Source organism: Schistocerca cancellata, chromosome 6, assembly GCF_023864275.1.
Source record: "Schistocerca cancellata isolate TAMUIC-IGC-003103 chromosome 6, iqSchCanc2.1, whole genome shotgun sequence".
Lineage (NCBI taxonomy): Eukaryota > Metazoa > Arthropoda > Insecta > Orthoptera > Acrididae > Schistocerca > Schistocerca cancellata.
The window spans coordinates 263,882,993-263,895,416 of NC_064631.1; positions in this window are offsets into that span (position 1 = coordinate 263,882,993).

Below are 12,424 nucleotides of genomic sequence, written 5' to 3' on the forward strand. Positions count from 1 at the left end.
AAACCACCACAGTGAGTCTGTGTGTCAGAATTCTCATTCAGTGTGGCGCAACGACGTTATGATAGAAAAATGAGTCACGGAGAAGAGGATTTGGTGGTCTGTTGGATAGATGATAGGTTCGTGTACTTATGGTGTGGGTTCGATTCCGACTTCTGCTGAGGGTTTTTTATAGGGAGGGTCAGATTCTATTCTCTTCTGGCTACGCCAAGTGAAGAAGGTATAATAGAATTGTGGTCTGAAATTCACATTAAACGTGATATTCCTTCTCTACCAAGTAGATGTTAGGTTGAACCACAATAAAGTCAGGAGTGGCGACATGTAGAATCTCTATCACTAGTAACCTTTCTTATACTAGTTATTTATTTCTAGTGACGAAACACTCGCCATCTAGGGTCACAGGACCCTTATTCCATCTTTTATTTGGGCTTCTGTACGTCGATAAAATTGGTTCTCAACTGGAAACGCTGAATTTGATCCCTTCGTGACAATACAGCTCGATTACAATTTGTTGTTTGTTAAAAACTGCACATTCCTCAACATCTCCACATATTGCGCATGAATGGGTTCGAATCCTGGTCTGGTACTAAAGTTTTCATTGTGTATTATCAAGCTCTAGCATGAGAACATCTATCTACTACTGGACAATAATTTTGATTTTTGATGTATTTTAATTCATTGTCAACACTAACGATATCTGACGTTTTTGACTCCCAGTGAGACACAGAACTATTTGCGAGATTACTGTAAGTTAAAGGATGATATCCCAAGCTGCTGGTGGAGAAATATTCGGTAGCTGACTTCTCTTTGTGTGTAGTGAACAACGATATGAGTGGGGTTCGATACCCAGATAGCACTGAACTCTTCGTCTTATTATTTCTAGTTCAAACATGCTCACATGTCGCTGGTGGTGTAACAAACCCATATTTAACGTTCGTTTTCTCTAGAATATAACAGCGATGCGTGCCGGGTTGGAGTCTAGGAAGGAAAGAATTAATGTTTCATCTCGTCATTTATGTTAAAACATCTAGTTACTGCGTACAAAATCCGATATGTCACAGTTGATTGTGCTTCGATAACAATCCGATTAGGTTCTGGATTCGAATCCCTGTCCAACACAAAGCTTTACCTCACGGAATTTCAAGTAAGTTACTTGTGAAGAAGCAATATTTAACATCTCTCGTAGTTCATTAACAGGGGCAATAGATGCTGGGTAGGAATTCGCGTCCGTTAAAAATGTTTACGTTATGTAATTTAAAGTTGATATTTGCTAACTGATACTGTCTAAAATCGAGGCATATCACTCTCTGTATGCCTAGTCAGGAATAACTGTTAGTTTCCCTAGTCACGAAAACTTTGCTTAGTCTGCATGACCTGGGTTTGAATCAATGTGCACAACGAGAAGGTTCGTCGTGTCATTTGAAGTACATACATATTCTGAACTAGTTGCTCGTGAATAACTTAAATTTTAATGTCATTTTGTGTTAAATAATAAGTACGGTATGTTACTATGAAGAAGAAATCATGAATATGACTAACTTACTACGTGCATTACGTATCTGACGTAATAATGAGAGTGGTTACATTTCAGGTATGTCATTTATTGTGATAATGTGAGCTTACAAGCCTTAAGGACAGTCTTATATGTGATAAAGTATTCCCTGATTTTTGTAGTATCGTGGTATTACTTTACAACTTGATTTATTGCGATACAGAGCTGTGTTTCCCAGTGGTTACTTGTTGGAACCACTTTCAATAGTCAGTCGACTGTACCGAGGAGCGATTAGAAGACCCGCTAGACAGCTGAGTTATGCAGGTTCCATGCGACCCCGGCGAAATGCAATTCAGATCGTTCGGATACTTTTGATCGAGACTGTACATCCGACACCAGGCGACCACTACGCGGCAGTCTTGAATGTTTCGTATCTTACGACAGTGGCTGAATGTTTCAGTGATTTCGCCATGATGACGTTAATTCCAGGCAGGTTCCCATGCTTACAAGTCAGTGTAGTGTAGAGTGATGATCTGCGTACAGTTTGGGCTTGAAATGACCCCTCGATGCATGTTTGTACACTTCACAGGGTAGACAAGTGGCACCGTCTCCTCCACTACTGGAGACACGGCTTGTTCTGCTCCACTGCATTGAGACTGGAAGTTCGCATTTACCTGAGCTATTAATCCGGATGCTATAAATAGGCATTTTCTTTTCTTAAAAACTGTCCAGAAAAATGTTTACGGTAGAAGGAGGCAGGAAGTTAACAAGTCACGGGGGTGGTGATGAACTTTTCTTTGATCGCTGTACGGGTAAGAGAATAAATAACTAACTGCCGAAAAACATCGCGTTTGTAGTTAACTTAAGCGCCCCAGCTCTACATGAGTGTATAAAAACTGGATTAGATCGGTGTACTCTCCTGTGTTCCCAATGCAAGAGTTGCTTCAGTTGCTAAGCACATGCTTTTCAAAATACTGTGCGGCTGGTCCCAGCGGAGGTTCGAGTCCTCCCTCGGGCATGGGTGTTTGTGTTTTTCCCTAGAATAATTTAGGTTAAGTAGTGTGTAAGCTTAGGGACTGATGACCTTAGCAGTTAAGTCCCATAAGATTTCACACACACACTTTTCAAAATATAAGCAATAAGTATCGATAGGAGGCACCGTAGGAAGCGTCGTTCCCTTCATCACCGACAATGTGTTTTGGAAAAGGTGCTGTTTGTAGAAGATACTGTCATTTTCGTTAGAACCACATGTATTCCCTATTCTGAAACGAAAAAAAAAGAACTGGTAGTGATGCCCCGGTGCTACAAGGCTATCATTTCCAATGAATGGAGGGCGTTAGTGAGAAGATATCATGATGTGATAGAGCATGGTGATGAATTTCTCGCATTTTCGATAAACACCAACATGACAAATGTTGAAGCAATAGTACATGAGTACCATAACCTGACTGTATGTGTGTTGAAAATGAAGCTGTAGACCACGCAGTATAGACCATGAGGGTATCGACAACTTCATCAAATAACTTATTCTGAATCTCTCCGTTGGGTGGATGAACGCCAATGACCTCGATGTCGACGGGAAGTTAAACCCTGATATTTCTCTTATCCTTCTTCCGTTGGTTGGATACTAATGCTCGCAACTTGCTATGGGGTGCCGCTGCCACGTACTCCTGGACTAACAGACAAGGTAAACATACATGTAGAAAACAACGAATGACCTATGGTCGTCTTCTCCAACGATGTCATACATATAGTCTCCCGACGTAGTAGCGAGGTGTAGTCTCGAGGACATTCCGAAAGACTGGAGTTCAAATCCTCGTTCTGCAACCTACATCTTAGTTTTCCAAGTTTACTAGATATCTTTAGGCAAATGCCTCGGCAGTTCCTTCAAGAAGGTCACAATCCATTTTCTGCCCTATCCTTGTCCAACAATGATCTCGACTTCGACGTTACATTAAATCACATCTTCCTTCTTTATTTTATTTACAGACATCATAATTAGTGCTCAGTGAAATGTGTTCAGGTTCGAATCTAAGGTAACCCGTTACCGATCTGGCCGCATCTAACAAAAAGTTCCCTAAAGAAGTCGCAGAAGCGGATACCTGTCAAGGAAAATTATACGTAGTACAGGCGACTTATACTGTTTAAAAATTTCATTAGCAGCCAGGAACAGATGTATCACATTAATAATGTGACCCAGTCACTCGGAAGTCATCGAACCAGCTACGAAGCCTTCTTTGTGTAGGGAGCGTTGCCGCCCTGCGTACCTGTGCGGGGCTTTAAATAACAGGAAAGTGCACGGGACTTACAGAACCTTGCCCAGCTAATCCAGAACACCTTCTGACACTCCACTCCACTTCACATTCATGAGACATCAGCAAAAACACCCTGTGAGTGCGTTAGCGTCGCTTGCAAAATTAATGGGGTAGAAGTGGTCCCTTATCATACGACAGAGCACATCAGTGTTTAGCTGTACAAAATTATTTTATTTACTGTATTATTGTCAATAAAGCACACTGGTTCACATAGAGTGTGACATGAGAATTTCAGGACAACTGTAAACATAACGTATTACGTCCTGATTAGCAGAAATAACACTGAACACAACAATATCAAATTTAAATAGAAGGTTCTCTGGAAGTTTTTCTTGCATCTAGACAGTGAAGCACTGTCTGAGTTGGCCAATATAGCGTCAAATCATCCGATTCCACGTTATAAGTTTGGTAATATAGAGGATAACAATCAAGCCTACGGAGGATGATTAGTTTTTGTGACAAAATACGCAAAAGATTACTCAAGGTTTTTCGTGCTCATAGTGGACTGCACGGAAGGTGGTAATCCAATATTTATACGCCTCTGCCAGCGGCATTTACCTTTAGCTGCGGCTTCTTGTCAGTTGTATGGCCCTCCGGAAATCCTATAAAAAGCTAATAAAAAATCAGCTGAAGCTGCCCTATGTTCCTCGTTAGGCGAGGAGACATGCACTCACCCTAGTCTGGGAAAATACAGGAATGTACACGTGCACAGATGGAGCAACGTGTATATTTACACGCCTTCTCAGTTCTCACAAGAACAATTAACTACGTGGCTCTTTCGTTTCTGTGCTATCGGAGCTCAATGACTCTTCAGCTAATTTCCAGCTGAATGTCAGCCAAAGTGAACACAGTGTTCATACAAAATCCCTCTTTTGGTGTCGTGCAGAGCGTGATGTGCCGTGTTCTACACTTGACAGAGGACAGTCCCCGAAGTTTTCGGTACACTGTTCTTCGTAGTAAACTGTCCCCCACCTGTGTCCTTTCGTGCTTCGTGTCATGGCTTTATAGACGAATGGGAGCATTCCTTTCATCTCGAGGAAACTACTGTGCCAATCGCAAAGGGTGTACCTTCAAACTGCCCTGCAATGTTGCCACTTCTTCTCATTCCGAGTTTATTTTGGCCAATTGGACAGTGTTTGCTCCTGAAGCCTAAAAGTTACACGCTAACATCACGAGAGCACCACGGACCTTTCACGTAATCAGAAATGAGACTCTCTTTTAGCTGCGCCTCAGGCCTGTTTGTACCCATCTGGAAATTCCCCAACGCAATTTCTCCATCGCAGGCAGCGCTTGTCTGTCACGTGCTTCCTTTGATGGACCTTCTGTTGCGTTGACAGTCTCCCTCGTCACAGGTCAAACACTGCTAAAATCCTTTCGCTGTATGTGGGCTAGCCGGCCGAAGTGGCCGTGCGGTTAAAGGCGCTGCAGTCTGGAACCGCAAAACCGCTACGGTCGCAGGTTCGAATCCTGCCTCGGGCATGGATGTTTGTGATGTCCTTAGGTTAGTTAGATTTAACTAGTTCTAAGTTCTAGGGGACTAAAGACCTCAGCAGTTGCGTCCCATAGTGCTCAGAGCCATTTGAACCATTTTTGTATGTGGGCTGTGACCCAGGCAAGTTGAGTTCATACCAAACTCAAGCCTCTTTTCCAGCACCTTTTTTCACCTTTTGCTCATAGACGTGCAAGATTTGGGTTCGGTGTGTTAATACAGTCGAAACGAGTGTCATACCTTTTTGCATTGCATACAGTACATTTTGATAGGCAAATTTGCTCACTATCACCTAAGTATGTCATGTGACATATCAATGTATTCGTTGCGACGTATGAAGTCTCATATAAGATGCGAATTTACATTCATTCAAGTAGCCACCTAACAACCTTGCTTCGCCTTAAACATCTTTGGAAGACTGGGCTATATTGTCAGTTACCAGTGCATATGAAAATTCAAGGAAGTTACCTCAACAGCATTCTACGGATCGGAGCGTGCAATGTCAGATCCCTTAATCGGGTCGGTAGGTTAGAAAATTTAAAAACGGGAATGGATAGATTAAAGTTAGCTATAGTGGGAATTAGTGAAGTTCGGTGGCAGGAGGAATAGGACTTTTGGTCAGGTGAATACAGGGTTATAAATACAAAACCAAATAGGGGTAATGCACGAGTAGGTTTAATAATGAATAAAAAATAGGAGCGCGGGTAAGCTACTACAAACAGCATAGTGAACGCATTATTGTGGCCAAGACAGATGCGAAGCCCACGTCTACCACAGTAGTATAAGTTTATATGCCAATTAGCTCTGCAAATGGAATTTTGCACAGAGCGTAACTTAATCATAGCTAACACTTAGTTCAAGAATCATGAAAGAAGGTTGTATACATGGAAGAACCATGGAAATACTAAAAAGGTTCAGATAGATTGTATAATGGTAAAACAGAGATTTAGGAACCAGGTTTTAAATTGTAGGACATTTCCAGGGGCAGATGTGGACTCTGACCACAATCTATTGGTTATGAAATGTAGATTAAAACTGAAGAAACTGCAAAAAGCTGGGAATTTAAGGAGATGGGACCTGGATAAACTGAAAGAACCAGAGGTTGTACAGAGTTTCAGGGAGAGCACAAGGGAACAATTGACAGGAATGGGGGAAAGAAATACAGCAGAAGAAGAATGGGTAGCTTTGAGGGGTGAAATTGTGAAGGCAGAAGAGGATCAAGTAGGTAAAAAGACGAGGGCTAGTAGGAATCCTTGGGTAACAGAAGAGATACTGAATTTAATTGATGAAAGGAGACAATACAAAAATGCAGCAACGGAAGCAGGCAAAAAGGAATACAAACGTCTGAAAAATGAGATCGACTGGAAGTTCAAAATGGCTAAGCAGCGATGGCTAGAGGACAAATGTAAGGATGTAGAGGCTTATCTCATGAGGGGTAAGATAGATACTGCCTACAGAAAATTAAAGAGACCTTTGGAGAAAAGAGAACCACTTGCATGAACATCAAGAGCTCAGATGGAAACCCAGTTCTAAGCAAAGAAGGGAAAGGAGAAAGGTGGAAGGAGTATATAGAGGGTTTATACAGAGGCGATGTTCTTGAGGACAATATTATGGAAATGGAAGATGAAGATGAAGATGAAATGGGAGATATGATACTGCGTGAAGAGTTTGACAGTACTGAAAAACCTAAGTCGAAACAAGACCCCGGGAGTAGACAACATTCCGTTAGAACTACTGACGGCCTTGGGAGAGCCAGTCCTGACAAAACTCTACCATCTGGTGAGCAAGATGTATGAGACAGGCGAAATTCCCTCAGACTTCAAGAAGAATATAATAATTACAATCCCAAAGAAATCAAGTGTTGACAGATGTGAAAATTACCGAACTATCAGTTTAATAAGTCACAACTGCAAAATACTAACGCGAATTCTTTACAGACGAATGGAAAAACTGGTAGAAGCCGACCTCGGGGAAGATCAGTTTGGATTCCGTAGAAATGTTGGAACACATGAGGCAATACTGACCCTACGACTCATCTTAGAAGAAATATTAAGGAAAGGCAAACCTACGTTTCTAGCATTTGTAGACTTAGAGACAGCTTTTGACAATGTTGACTGGAATACTCTCTTTCAAATTCTGAAGATGGCAGGGGTAAAATACAGGGAGCGAAAGGCTATTTACAATTTGTACAGAAAGCAGATGGCAGTTATAAGAGTCGAGGGACACGGAAGGGAAGCAGTGGTTGGGAAGGGAGTGACACAGGGTTGTAGCCTCTCCCCGATGCTATTCAATCTGTATATCGAGCAAGCAGTAACGGAAACGAAAGAAAAGTTCGGAGTAGGTATTAAAATCCATGGAGAAGAAATAAAAACTTTGAGGTTCGTCGATGACAATATAATTCTGTCAGAGACAGCAAACGATTTGGAAGAGCAGTTGAACGGAATGGACAGTGTCTTGAAAGGAGGATATAAGATGATCATCAACAAAAGCAAAACGAGGATAATGGAATGTAGTCGAATTAAGTCGGGTGATGCTGAGGGAATGAGATTAGGAAATGAGACACTTAAAGTAGTAAAGGAGTTTTGCTATTTGGGGAGCAAAATAACAGATGATGGTCGAAGTAGAGAGGATATAAAACGTAGACTGGCAATGGCAAGGAAAGCGTTTCTGAAGAAGAGAAATTTGTTAACATCGAGTGTAGATTTAAGTGTCAGGAAGTCGTTTCTGAAAGTATTTGTATGGAGTGTAGCCATGTATGGAAGTGAAACATGGACTATAAGTAGTTTATACAAGAAGAGAATAGAAGCTTTCGAAACGTGGTGCTACAGAAGAATGCTGAAGATTAGATGGGTAGATCACATAGAAATGAGGAGGTGTTGAATAGAATTGGGGAGAAGAGATGTTTGTGGCACAACTTGACTACAAGAAGGGATCGGTTGATAGGACATGTTCTGAGGCATCAAGGGATCACCAATTTAGTACTGGAGGTCAGCGTGGAGGGTAAAAATCGTAGAGGGAGACCAAGAGATAAATACACTAAGCAGATTCAAAAGGATGTAGGCTGCAGTAGGTACTGGGAGATGAAGAGGCTTGCACAGGATAGAGTAGCATGGAGAGCTGCATCAAACCAGTCTCAGGACTGAAGACCACAACAACAACAACCTCAACAGCATTCCTGGGTGTATACATGTTCTCGCTATACGAGAGCACATCCAGCATTGTACAACATCATCGTTTTGGTGGTCCAGGTGTTAGGTATGGGAAGGCATAATATTGCATGGGTGTACTTCCCTTCTGATCTTTGAACACTGTATGCTCACCCGGTCAGCAATATTGTATTACTGACCGTAGGTGCATCCTTTCAGGGGTATGTCTGGTCCCGACTTTATTTTCATAGATGACAATGTGCGATCGCATCTAACTGTGCATATCCGACTTATATCCCATTGTCGACGTGCAGAACGTCCACATGCACCAGTGACCATCCAGCAGCTGTCACCCCATCTGGTGGAGGACTGGAAAGCCCTATCACAAGAACTCCACACCAACCTTGCGTCCAGGGTGGAAGTACGCAGCAGAGTATGTGCTCTCGTTCGCGGTGATCACATCCTCTTAAGAACCAAGTCCAACCTTACATAACATCGAGGAGACCATTATGAATCGCAGTGACTTCAATGTAATCATTGTCTTTAAATAAAAGTGCTATTTCTATTTGCCACATTGGTTATTTCTTTCAGTTACCATCTGTACTGCAGTGTGGGAGTTCTTTCTAGATGTAGTTCAAGTTTTATCGAATTATTTTACTTAGCAGTGACATATCATGGGAAAGATAGGGTAAGGATGTATCAATGGGCCTCTAAAGAAAATGCGTAATAAAATCCTCATATATTTTAATAAATATTTTATTTTCGGTGAAGCCTACATATTTCATTTTGCACTTCACTATAGCAGACACAGAAGCTATACAGATTCAATGTTAATAAATCATTTGAAAAATAAAACCAATTTTCATGAAACAACACAAATAGTTTCCTTCATTAGGCCAGGCGGTTTGTATGAATGAGCTACAGTGTAACAGCTGTTACATAATTTACGCTTGTAAATAGCTGTCAATACATTTCATACTTTTAATTTTAGGAGTTTTTTGTTGTGTGTTGAAACCGAATAATATGCATTCAAAACCAAGGAGGCTAATAGGGGAAATGTCGCCTTCTAAGGTAAAATAACGGCATTTCACTGACTATCGAAACACTGATGAACTAACAGAAAATATGTAACGAAATGATTACTAACATTTAGTCCATGGTGGCCGACTTAGACCTAATATTAGACAAAATTCGAAGTGGCTCATCATCATTATTGAGCGTCTGTGTTCAGCACCTAACTTCGTACTGTGAATATAACAGATATGAAGTGCTCGTACATTGTAAAGAAGTGTGCAGAAATTTCATCCCTATTATAGTATCACTCTGACCTTTCGATAACTAATACTAGTCAATTACAGGAACAATTTTACGTTGTTGCTTTGTGTATTCGTGGAACAACTAACTACTAACATCGCAAGTCACTGACAACTTAGAATACACCTAATGACTGCTATGATTTGCCTATTGGCAATATCCAGAGACAAATTGAGTCGGCCCATTGATGGAGCCAGTCCATCAACAGCAACCTTCCCCTACTTTCATCAATTTTTACATACCATTACATTACCACTACTACTTCTTCTTTCTGCGATTTCGGCCACGTATGGACCACCTGAAATAACTTCCTCATGATTTGTCTTCTATCCTAATTTTCGGTTTGTACAGTATTTCTTCATTCTTTCATTGTATTATTTTCTTTTATCTGTCCACACCGTTATTAACTTTCTTATTTTTTCCTGGAAATCACCCGATTTTGCTAATCTTGTTTCGAAAAGTTGACCTGTGAAGTATTTTTCCTGCTAGGGCCTGATTCACTTCTCTGAACCAACTGATTTTAGTTTTGGGATTTTTGTCGAAATGGTCACATACTTTTTAGTCAGTTATTCCGTTTTCATTCGTACCAGGTGACCATAAAATGAAATGCTGCTTTTCCTGAAAGCATCAGGTAGTTTTTCAGTATATTACTTTTTTATTACTTTTTCTTATCCACGTTCTTCCACCTTTTCTTGAACCTTTTCTGTTGTGTCTTCCATTCCATTTTCTCGACCACTTCAGTTGCTTACTTTTACTGAGGCCTAGATGTTCCGCTGCATGAAGACACTCCGGTATTGTGACAGAGTTTCAGTGCTGTCTTTCTGTTTTTACTGAGAATAATTTTTAACTATAAGTACCCTTCGGAACCCACTTCCATTTTTTCGGTTCTATTTTTGTTTGCTTCTTTATCTAGATCCTTTACCCCTATTATTCCCCCTAAATGATTAAATTTACTCACTATGACGATTCTCCTGTATTTAATACTACACTCCTGGAAATGGAAAAAAGAACACATTGACACCGGTGTGTCAGACCCACCATACTTGCTCCGGACACTGCGAGAGGGCTGTACAAGCAATGATCACACGCACGGCACAGCGGACACACCAGGAACCGCGGTGTTGGCCGTCGAATGGCGCTAGCTGCGCAGCATTTGTGCACCGCCGCCGTCAGTGTCAGCCAGTTTGCCGTGGCATACGGAGCTCCATCGCAGTCTTTAACACTGGTAGCATGCCGCGACAGCGTGGACGTGAACCGTATGTGCAGTTGACGGACTTTGAGCGAGGGCGTATAGTGGGCATGCGGGAGGCCGGGTGGACGTAGCGCCGAATTGCTCAACACGTGGGGCGTGAGGTCTCCACAGTACATCGATGTTGTCGCCAGTGGTCGGCAGAAGGTGCACGTGCCCGTCGACCTGGGACCGGACCGCAGCGACGCACGGATGCACGCCAAGACCGTAGGATCCTACGCAGTGCCGTAGGGGACCGCACCGCCACTTCCCAGCAAATTAGGGACACTGTTGCTCCTGGGGTATCGGCGAGGACCATTCGCAACCGTCTCCATGAAGCTGGGCTACGGTCCCGCACACCGTTAGGCCGTCTTCCGCTCACGCCCCAACATCGTGCAGCCCGCCTCCAGTGGTGTCGCGACAGGCGTGAATGGAGGGACGAATGGAGACGTGTCGTCTTCAGCGATGAGAGTCGCTTCTGCCTTGGTGCCAATGATGGTCGTATGCGTGTTTGGCGCCGTGCAGGTGAGCGCCACAATCAGGACTGCATACGACCGAGGCACACAGGGCCAACACCTGGCATCATGGTGTGGGGAGCGATCTCCTACACTGGCCGTACACCACTGGTGATCGTCGAGGGGACACTGAATAGTGCACGGTACATCCAAACCGTCATCGAACCCATCGTTCTACCATTCCTAGACCGGCAAGGGAACTTGCTGTTCCAACAGGACAATGCACGTCCGCATGTATCCCGTGCCACCCAACGTGCTCTAGAAGGTGTAAGTCAACTACCCTGGCCAGCAAGATCTCCGGATCTGTCCCCCATTGAGCATGTTTGGGACTGGATGAAGCGTCGTCTCACGCGGTCTGCACGTCCAGCACGAACGCTGGTCCAACTGAGGCGCCAGGTGGAAATGGCATGGCAAGCCGTTCCACAGGACTACATCCAGCATCTCTACGATCGTCTCCATGGGAGAATAGCAGCCTGCATTGCTGCGAAAGGTGGATATACACTGTACTAGTGCCGACATTGTGCATGCTCTGTCGCCTGTGTCTATGTGCCTGTGGTTCTGTCAGTGTGATCATGTGATGTATCTGACCCCAGGAATGTGTCAATAAAGTTTCCCCTTCCTGGGACAATGCATTCACGGTGTTCTTATTTAAATTTCCAGGAGTGTATTTTAATGATTTTTAATTATCAGGTTTTAGGTCTTAATAACCTCGCAGTAGTACGTCTTGTCTTACGAGGAAGCGTCACCAATTTTACCTCGTATATTAAGGGGAAAGAAAGACACTTGCGAGGTATCAGCCCCAGAAATCGACCATTCGAAAATATTTGGACCGTAATTCTGATCGTATGCCCGTAATGACCTTCTAAACGCACAGCTTTTAAAAAAACGGGCGCACCAGTTGTCACACGCTCCAACCCACTGCAGCCGC